Genomic DNA, 10000 nt, shown 5'->3' with positions numbered 1-10000 from the left:
AGTAGAAGGGAGAGGGAGAGGAAGGGTGGAGGGAGGAAGTAGAAGGGGAGAGGGAAGGGTGGAGGGAGGGGAGGGAGAAGATGGGAGGAGAGAGGGGAGGGAGGGAAAGAAAGATGAAAAATAGGAAAAAAGGGTGGGCGGGGAGGGGAGGGAAGGAGAGAGGAAAAGGAGATAAGGAAGAGAGGAAAGGGGTGAATAGTGGAAATGGGGGATACGGAAAAGGAGGAGAAAAAAGAAAGAAGGTGAAGGGAAAAACTCGCAACGAAGAGGCTAAAAGACTCCTTAACACAAGGCTCAATAAAAAAATAAAAAAATGAACAATAAAAGTAAACAGAACGGGGAGACGGTGAAATAAAACAACACACACAACCATAAATCAAATCAAACCCCAAAATATATACACCCACATCCTCATTAACCTTCATACAAAAATAAATTGCTTATAATACTACCACATAAGCATCATCCAACTCGGCAACCATTTTTTTATATTAACTAAAAGGCACTGCCAGCATATAATAAATTTCAATTAACTCCAACATCAAAAAAAGCAAAAAAAAATGTTTGCGAACGCTGGAATTCTAAACACAATGTCAATGTTCATAACGCTGAGTGCTTCATTATCCCAGATAATGTCAGCAACAGCGGCGCTGCATTATACCAGTAAGAAATAATTCACAGAACCGCGACTGGTAAGAATGACGCGACTGACAAAGCGACATTCAAGTTATGTATCTAATACATTTTCTGTAAAGAGACGCAAGTGCATTTTATGTTATTGAATGTTACATTACTGGCTTGGTAATGTACTTATTGTATACTATTTTATGCAGTGCAATACACAAGGAAGTAACGCAGGGAATCTTAAAATCACCAGACTTTGATCCTAATATTCATCCGTTTATGATAGTGTATGGTCCAATATTATCATTTATATCCGTTTTCTCTATCGTCTGATGTTTAGAGAACGGCAGAAATGCTGCTACGGAAAAGCTGACAGCTCTGTTGACCTCACCATTCCTTGAAATAGCGGAAAACCCCTTTTTTTTACTAATGTTATCAATATTGACACAGTTATTATTGTTATAAACATTATAATTAGTATTATGTTATTGACATTACTAATGGCAGTAGTATATACTAGAAAATATTATTGAAAATCAATTAACAGGGTAAACAGGTGAGACCGATCGTGACTTAGAACTTGTGGAGCCATCTATATCTAAAAATACTTACTAAATTAAACACAGTGTACGCACATATCATCCCAGGCGGCATGCGGTTAAGAAAATGCCACATTGACCCTGCAAACTTGATTCATCTAAAAAGTATAAGACTATTCATAGTGAGTGTGTTGTGGGGTTGAAAGTTCAAGGAAGGGGACAGAAAGAGAGAGAAAGAGAAAGAGAGAGAGAGAGAGAGAGAGAGAGAGAGAGAGAGAGAGAGAGAGAGAGAGAGAGAGAGAGAGAGAGAGAGAGAGAGAGAGAGAGAATGAGAGAGAGAGAGAGAGAGAGAGAGAGAGAGAGAGAGAGAGAGAGAGAGAGAGAGAGAGAGAGAGAGAGAGAGAGAGAGAGAGAGAGACAGACAGAGAGAGAGAGAGAGAGAGAGAGAGAGAGAGAGACAGACAGAGAGAGAGAGAGAGAGAGAGAGACAGACAGACAGACAGACAGACAGACAGAGAGAGAGAGAGAGAGAGAGAGAGAGAGAGAGAGAGAGAGAGAGAGAGAGAGAGAGAGAGAGAGAGAGAGAGAGAGAGAGAGAGAGAGAGAGAGCGAGAGCGAGAGAGAGAGAGCTATCCATCACGAGGGCGCAAAATCTGCCATGTTGCTATGCTGACCCATTTCGCAGGGAGAGTGTGTGTGACTGGGGACTGTGGCTCTGCCTTTGATGAAGCCCGACCAGAAGACCAGCTGGTGACCTATTCCCCCTTTAGCGTTCCGTGCCTCGCCTCGTTCGTCCCTTCTCCTTCTTCTTTCTCCTGTGCTGTTTCCCCTCAGTTGATGTGCGTTAATTCCCTTCTTTTCCCGCGCGTCTATTAAATCACACTCCCGCTCTTTGTCCCTGTCTCTGTCTGTCGCTTTGCAGCCCTTGTCGTAATATTATCGTTTATTCTTTCTTTCTTTGTGTGTGTGGTATGGGCATGCATGCGCGTCGCTTATGCATGCCTATACCATTTCAGGATTTTTCCTCTTTGCCCTTTTCTCCTCCCTTTCCTCCAGCCTTCTCTTCCCTTCTCTCCGTCTCCTCTTCCTCCCTTCCTCCCTTCTCCATTGCCCTTTGGTTTGTGGCCAAATATTGATTTTCTTTTGTACATCTTCGCAGGACTCTTTGACAGCCTCGACCCCCTAGAGCAGGTGCTTCTCGACCCACTTCTAAGGCGAGAGGATGGGAAGGGGTCTGGAGGGAAGGAAGGGGGGGGGGGTGTCTGGCTAGAATGCACGCTGAAAGGGATAGGCTCGGGGTAGGTTTGGAATAAGTTTCGAAAGGGCTTGGGATAGGTTTGGAATAAGCTTCGAATGGGATTGGGATAGGATTAGGATAGGTTAAGCTTGGAATAAGCTTGGACTAGGCTTAAGATAGGTTTGGGGATAGGCCTGGGATAAGTTTGGGATAGGCTTTAGAGTGCACGTTCAGCGAGCTAATGAACGAGGGTTTTAAGCCGTGTTGCCTGAACGAGTTGCAGGAGAGGTTGAGCTCCGCGCATCCGTTGCAACACCATCGTTAGCGCGGGTCGAACACCCTCACCCCCCCCCCCTATCCCCACCTCACCCTTATCCCTTTCCCCCTTCCCCCCTACTCTTATCTTACCCTTACTTAATCAATCCATACCCTAGCCGTACCCTACATTCCCCCCCTTAACCCTTACCTTTCTCCCTTCCCCCTTCCCTTCTCCCCCTCCCTCCTTCCCAATACCTTTCTCCCCTCCCCCTTCCCCATACTTTTCCCCCTTCCCCTTCCCCATACTTTTCTCCCCCTCCCCTTACCCCAACCCTTCTCCCTTCCCCTCTTCCCCTTCCCCCTACCCTCATCCCCTCTTCCCTCTACCTCCCCCCTCCTTACCCACCATCACCCGTCACCACCTCCCCCGCTCCCTCCCTCCCACCCTCCCTCCAACACACCAACGACGTTTTGCCTTTTCCATTTTTTTTTTTTTTCGACCGTTGTTCCATACGGTTTATTGCAACGAGCGCGACTGGCAGAGGACTGTTCATGGGAGAGGGAAAAAAACTGGCTTCCGGACGAGCTGAAATGTCAAAGAGGAAGCTGCTGACATTGTTGCAGCGGATTGCACCGAGCTTATCGCGAGGGGCTGGGTGACTGGCTGGGTGGTTGGATGGGTGACTGACTAACTGGGTGACTAGATAGGTGACTGGATGACTGACTAACTGGGTGACTAGATGGGTGACTGGATGACTAACTGGGTGACTAGATGGGTGACTGGATGACTAACTGGGTGACTAGATGGCTGACTGGATGAGACTAACTGGGTGACTGGATGACTGACTAACTATGTGATTAGATAGGTGACTGGATGACTAGATTTATGACTAGATGACTGACTGACTGGGTGACTGGGTGGGTGACTTGATGACTGACTGACTGGTTGACTAGACGACTGACTGCCTGGATGACTAGATGACTGACTGAAAAATACAATTAATCAAATTAACAATCAATTAAACAAATAAACATATACATATAAACAAATAACAAAAAATATACTCCAATCGCCTTGTGTATTCACCTCCTCGCTATGAAGAAGAAGAAAAAAAAAAAAAAAAAAAAAAACGCATCGAAAAGCAACTTATAACAAACTGGAATCTTTTCAAAGTCAATCAAGTTAACTGCTTTTACAAAATAATATTAATCAACTGATCAAGAAAATAGAAGATAAGAGAATTAAAGTCTTCCCACCCAAGGAACTTATGAATTCATAATTCATTACAAATACATATCACAAATGAATATTTATAAATACATAAACTATAAATAAATACTTTGCTGTAAATACTTCCACTATAAATAAATACCTATAGGATGTTACAAATACTTTTAAAGAAATAACAAGCTATAAATACTTTTAAAGAAATAATTCGTTACAAATAGTTGAATATGAATAATAAACTTATTACAACAAACGTATAAAGAACTAACTAGTTACATGTACTTACAAAAAAGTTACCAAAAAATTATAAACACCAAATGAAGAAAACTCATAAAACTCATAAACACCTAATTAAAAAAACAACTTATAGATGCAATATTAAACATCTCATCACCACCTAAATCCGTCAGTGGATGATGAGTGGGTGAGCTTATGATGTGAGCCTTCGAACGGAGTGGGTGAGCCTTCGAAGGGAGTGGGTGAGCCTTCGAAGGGAGTGGGTGAGCCTTCGAAGGGAATGGGTGAGCCTTCGAAGGGAGTGGGTGAGCCTTCGAAGGGAGTGGGTGAGCCTTCGAAGGGAGTGGGTGAGCCTTCGAAGGGAGTGGATGAGCCTTCGAAGGGAGTGGATGAGCCTTCGAAGCGAGTGGGTGAACCTTCGAAGCGAGTGGGTGAGCCTTCGAAGCGAGTGGGTGAGCTTTCTTAGCGAGTGGGTGAGCCTTCAAAGCGAGTGGGTGAACCTTCGAAGCGAGTGGGTGAGCCTTCGAAGCGAGTGGGTGAGCCTTCGAAGGGAGTGGGTGAGCCTTCGAAGGGAGTGGGTGAGCCTTTGAAGGGAGTGGATGAGCCTTCGAAGGGAGTGGATGAGCCTTCGAAGGGAGTGGATGAGCCTTCTAAGGGAGTGGATGAGCCTTCGAAGCGAGTGGGTGAACCTTCGAAGCGAGTGGGTGAGCCTTCGAAGCGAGTGGGTGAGCTTTCTTAGCGAGTGGGTGAGCCTTCAAAGCGAGTGGGTGAACCTTCGAAGCGAGTGGGTGAGCCTTCGAAGCGAGTGGGTGAGCCTTCGAAGCGAGTGGGTGAGCCTTCGAAGGGAGTGGGTGAGCCTTCGAAGGGAGTGGGTGAGCCTTCTTAGCGAGTAGGTGAGCCTTCTTAGCGAGTGGGTGAGCCTTCGAAGGGAGTGGGTGAGCCTTCGAAGGGAGTGGGTGAGCCTTCGAAGGGAGTGGGTGAGCCTTCGAAGGGAGTGGGTGAGCCTTCGAAGGGAGTGGGTGAGCCTTTGAAGGGAGTGGGTGAGCCTTCGAAGGGAGTGGGTGAGCCTTCGAAGGAGTGGGTGAGCCTTCGAAGGGAGTGGGTGAGCCTTCGAAAGGAGTGGGTGAGCCTTCGAAGGGAGTGGGTGAGCCTTCAAAGGGAGTGGGTGAGCCTTCGAAGGGAGTGGGTGAGCCTTCGAAGGGAGTGGGTGAGCCTTCGAAGGGAGTGGGTGAGCCTTCGAAGGGAGTGGGTGAGCCTTCGAAGGGAGTGGGTGAGCCTTCGAAGGGAGTGGGTGAGCCTTCGAAGGGAGTGGGTGAGCCTTCGAAGGGAGTGGGTGAGCCTTCGAAGGGAGTGGGTGAGCCTTCGAAGGGAGTGGGTGAGCCTTCGAAGGGAGTGGGTGAGCCTTCGAGCCTTCGAAGGGAGTGGGTGAGCCTTCGAGCCTTCGAAGGGAGTGGGTGAGCCTTCGAAGGGAGTGGGTGAGCCTTCGAAGGGAGTGGGTGAGCCTTCGAAGGGAGCGGGTGAGCCTTCGAAGGGAGTGGGTGAGCCTTCGAAGGGAGTGGGTGAGCCTTCGAAGGGAGTGGGTGAGCCTTCGAAGGGAGTGGGTGAGCCTTCGAAGGGAGTGGGTGAGCCTTCGAAGGGAGTGGGTGAGCCTTCGAAGGGAGTGGGTGAGCCTTCGAAGGGAGTGGGTGAGCCTTGGAAGGGAGTGGGTGAGCCTTGGAAGGGAGTGGGTGAGCCTTGGAAGGGAGTGGGTGAGCCTTGGAAGGGAGTGGGTGAGCCTTGGAAGGGAGTGGGTGAGCCTTCGAAGCGAGTGGGTGAGCTAACTTCCCTTCTCCGTCGCCCTCGGTACCTACGATCTACCCGTGACATTTACAAGGGTGCTATTTCCAGCTCGGTCGTGAATTCATCTATCTATTCCTTGGTTTCTCTCTCGCTCTTGCTCCCTTTCGGTTTCGGTCTCTGTCTCCATCTCTATACCTCTCTCTCTTTCTTTTTCTTTCTTTCCCTCCCTCCCTCTCTGTCTATCTATCTGTCTACCGGTCTAACAATCTAACAGTTTCTCTGTCTCTGTCTCTCATTTTCATTTTCACTTTACCTCTCCCCCTCTCTCCTCCTCCCCTTCCTTCTCCTAACCTCATTCGACACCGTTCTAATTCACCAAATCCTCCCCTTAACCTCTCTCCTTCCTCCCTCCCCCCTCAGAGGCCCGCTCTTTCCTCCCCCTCCCTCCCTCCCTTCCTCTCCCACTCCTACTTCCTCCGTCCCCCACTCCCCTTCCTCTCCTCACCCCCGCGCGATGCAATTCCAAAGACAAGCATTTGAATCGCGTCACCCCGTCACCCCCACTCGCGGCCGCATCTGTAACCCTGCTGGCATTCCTTCGTCAGCCGCGTCAGGAATGCGGGACGTGATATTGCCCGGTGTCGGCACGCGTGGGTGTGTGCCTGTGTTTGTGCGTGTGGATTTGTTATAAATTCGGGTGGACGCTCACAACCCTGCCCTTGTATGCCGCTATGATGCATGTATTTAATATATATATATATATATATATATATATATATATATATATATATATATATATATATATATATATATATATATATGCATGCATGCATACATACATATATACATACATGTATGTATGTATGTATTATGCATGCATTATGTAAGTAGAAAGGTAGACATCAATGCATGTCTGCACTAATCCATTTTTTCTTTTCTACATTTCTTCTTTACCTCTCCTCCATTCATCCCTTTTCCCGAACAATAAAAAATATCAATCAATTAATTTTAAAAAACATTTCACTTATTTCCTATGCCCTTTAACCCCCCTAGGCCTACCTATCGTCACTCCTTGGATACACAAGACAGAACTCACCTCGCGGGCGCGGCGACTCCAGCAGGCGGCGAGACGGGAGAGACCCCGGGGCGAGCCACAGGGGACCGGGAGATCAGACCGGATGAATGGGGGCGGGGGCGGTGGAGGAGACATAGGGGGGGAAACAGCGATCCGGTCCTTCGGTCATTCTCCCGGTCCATGGGGTCGCTTCACCCCCCCCCCCCTTCACCACTTTTTTTTTTTTTTTTTTTTTTTTTGGGGGGGGGGGGGTAAGAGCGTTTAATGGGAGATAAAGTTTCAGAGAGAATAACGAAACACGTGACACAAAACTGTCATCAGGACAAGTGTTACGTGTTTTTTCTTTATTATCATTCACGTAATCTCTCTTATTTCTTTTCTTTCTATCTTTCTCTCTATCCTGTGTCTCATTTACATTCCAGAAAAATCAGTCACATCTAACACATTTTTTTCCTCCAAAATTTCAAGTATAAAAAAAAAATACACTCATACCTCTATTTCCTTTTTGCTTTTGCTTTTCCAAATCTATTTACACTGAAAGGGAGAAAAAAGAGAGAAAATTAAGTCACGTGTTCCTCGGCACTCCCACTCAACACGGTGCCAGTGCCATAAGACAGAGGAAGATTCCATGGCACTGAACCCGAGTCCTCAAGCTTTCTAATTCCTTGCGAGAGAGATCAATGTCTTTCTAATACACATAAAAAAGGAAATGCGTCTGTTTCCAAGCACGGGCAACATATGCGGAGCGAAATACATGTTGTCTGTTGACGGTACACGAACGAGGACGAGGTTAACCAATACATCACAGAATTTGACGTAGCGATAACCGGATATTAAAAATATATAATAAAAATAATAAAGAATAAATAAATAAACAAATAAACAGAACTCAAATTACAAGAAAATCAAAGTAAAAGGTGAAAAAAGAGCACCACAAAAAGTGACATACGATAACAAGATTGATAAAAAAATGAATAAATAAATAAATAAACAAAACTCAAATCACAAGAAAACCAAACAAAAAAAAGACATAAAAAGAGCACCACCAAACAACAAACGACCTCGCCGCCCGTGCAACTAGTGGAATCTCTTCACAAGCCCAATAAAAAAGAAAAAAGAAAAGAAAAGAGAAAAAATAACACTTCAGCAACGAACTGGCCTCCCTGTGACATATCGCTGCCCTGATAACAGACCCGAGGGTAAACTTCGATAAACATCTCCACACTATTGATCGCCATTTGACTCGCACACGAGATGTAAACTTGCCAACGTTCTCAAATCAGGCGCAAATGCCAGGTCACTGAAGATGCAGTTCAAAGAGAAAAAAATAATAATCACACCAATAAGAAAAAAAACGAATGAATTACGATTATGGAAATGCATCCGGACACGATCCTCACCGTTGAGCGAGAGACGTCGTTCTCGAAATTGGATTGTCGTATTAACCTTCGGCAGCAGGTAAGACGCGTGCTTTTTTTATGCTTGTTCTATATCTCGAGCCTTCGCTTCGAGTCTCCTCCGACGGGACTGAACGAGGCTGATGAAGACCGGAGGAGTAAGAGGGGGAAGACCCAGTGCCACACCGGCCGGGGTCATCTTGCTTTAAATACGAGGGGAGCAAGTCCTGGGGGACATTCCCTCGACGTGACATGCTCCCCAGATGGACCCACCGACCCACATACCCAAATCCGCTCTCCCTACCTCCATATTCACTCTCTCTTTCTCTCTGCATTTCTTTTTCTCTCTTCTCTCTCTTTCTCTGTCTGCCTGTCTCTCTCTTTAAAAGCATAGCCATAGATAACATTTTCGTTTCTGACTCCACCTCCTCCCCGCCCCCACCTACACCCACACACAAAAGACCCACCCTCACCCTCATCCACAACCACACAAAAAATACCCACCCCACCCCCTCCCACACCCCTCCCCGCCCCTAGCACCCCCTCCCCCGTCCTCGGAGTCTGGTCTCGGCACTGTCAGTTATAGACGAGCAAGACTTCACTCCTAACTCCATTCTAACTTGTGGCTTAACTTTGCGGGCGTGTGGTCGCGGCATTGCCAAGTGGGCGGGCGGGAACGATGTCAACACCCGCTTGTTAAGTGGCCTAAACTATCTCGCTTTTCTCCTGCCTCGTCTCCTGTCCACTTCTTTTGGGGGCTCTTCGCTGGTTCGCTAGCTCTCTTTCCGTCTTTCCTTTCTCCCTTTCCTTTCTTTCTTTTCTTTTTCTTCCCTCCTTCCCTGCCTCCCTCACACTCTTCCTTTATTCCTACCACTCTTGCTTCCTTCATCTTTCCTTCCCTGACTCCCTCATTTTCTTTCCTTTTTCTTCCTCCCTCCCTTCACTCACTCACTCATTAATTAATCAATCATTAATAATCGCTCCCTCCCTGTCTCCCTCATTTTCTTACTCCATCCCTTTACTCACTCTCACTCACTCATTCACCCATTCATTCACTCACTCACTAACTCACCCATTCCACAATCAATCATTTCATTCATTATTTCCTCCCTTCCTCCCCCTTTTCTTCCCTTCCTTCCTCGTCCATTTGCCCGTGGCACTCTCAGTACTATACTCCGCGTGGCACACTACTCGCAATGTCACTATACCTACTCCTCTCCTCATCCCCTCTCTCCTCTCTCCTCTTCCCTCTCCCCATTCCCCTCTATCCTATCTCCTCTTCCTTCTTCCCACTCCCCTCTCCCCATTCCCCTCTCTCCACTCCTCCCTCACCCCTCTCCCCATTCCCCCTCTCTACTCTCTCCTCTCCCCTCATCCCCCTTCCCATCCCCTCTCTCATCTCATCTCTCCCCATTCCCTCTCTACTCCTCTCTCCACCACCCCTCTCTCCTCTCTCCTCACTGCTTTCTTCTCCTCCTTCACTCTCTTCCACTCCTCCCTCTCCCCTCATCACCCCTCCCCATTCCCCATTCTCCTCCCTCCTCTTCCCTCTCCCCGTTCCCCTCCCTCCTCTCCCCTCACCCTGCGCCTTATGTTGTCCCTTATTGCTCTCAAAGACAAGTGTTC

At 47.4% G+C, this 10000-nt stretch overlaps 3 protein-coding genes across 4 annotated transcripts in view; all 3 read right to left on the bottom strand.

Moving 5' to 3' along the window:
- Positions 1 to 10000, bottom strand: part of Dus1 (Dihydrouridine synthase 1) — a 278403-nt gene that overhangs the window by 203289 nt on the left and 65114 nt on the right. The window lies entirely within an intron of this gene.
- Positions 1 to 10000, bottom strand: part of LOC113802168 (palmitoyltransferase ZDHHC11) — a 126915-nt gene that overhangs the window by 75973 nt on the left and 40942 nt on the right. The window contains exon 2 of the mRNA XM_070131415.1: positions 7470 to 7511. The gene's annotated coding sequence lies outside the window, so the exon portion shown is untranslated. The remainder of the gene's footprint in view (positions 1 to 7469; positions 7512 to 10000) is intronic.
- LOC113814672 (nucleoporin NUP42-like) overlaps positions 1 to 10000 on the bottom strand; it is a 14217-nt gene that overhangs the window by 795 nt on the left and 3422 nt on the right. The window lies entirely within an intron of this gene.

This window comes from Penaeus vannamei, chromosome 16, assembly GCF_042767895.1.
Source record: "Penaeus vannamei isolate JL-2024 chromosome 16, ASM4276789v1, whole genome shotgun sequence".
Classification (NCBI taxonomy): Eukaryota; Metazoa; Arthropoda; class Malacostraca; order Decapoda; family Penaeidae; genus Penaeus; species Penaeus vannamei.
The sequence above is the reverse complement of the archived record's forward strand: the minus strand, read 5'-3'. Positions and strand labels throughout refer to the sequence as shown.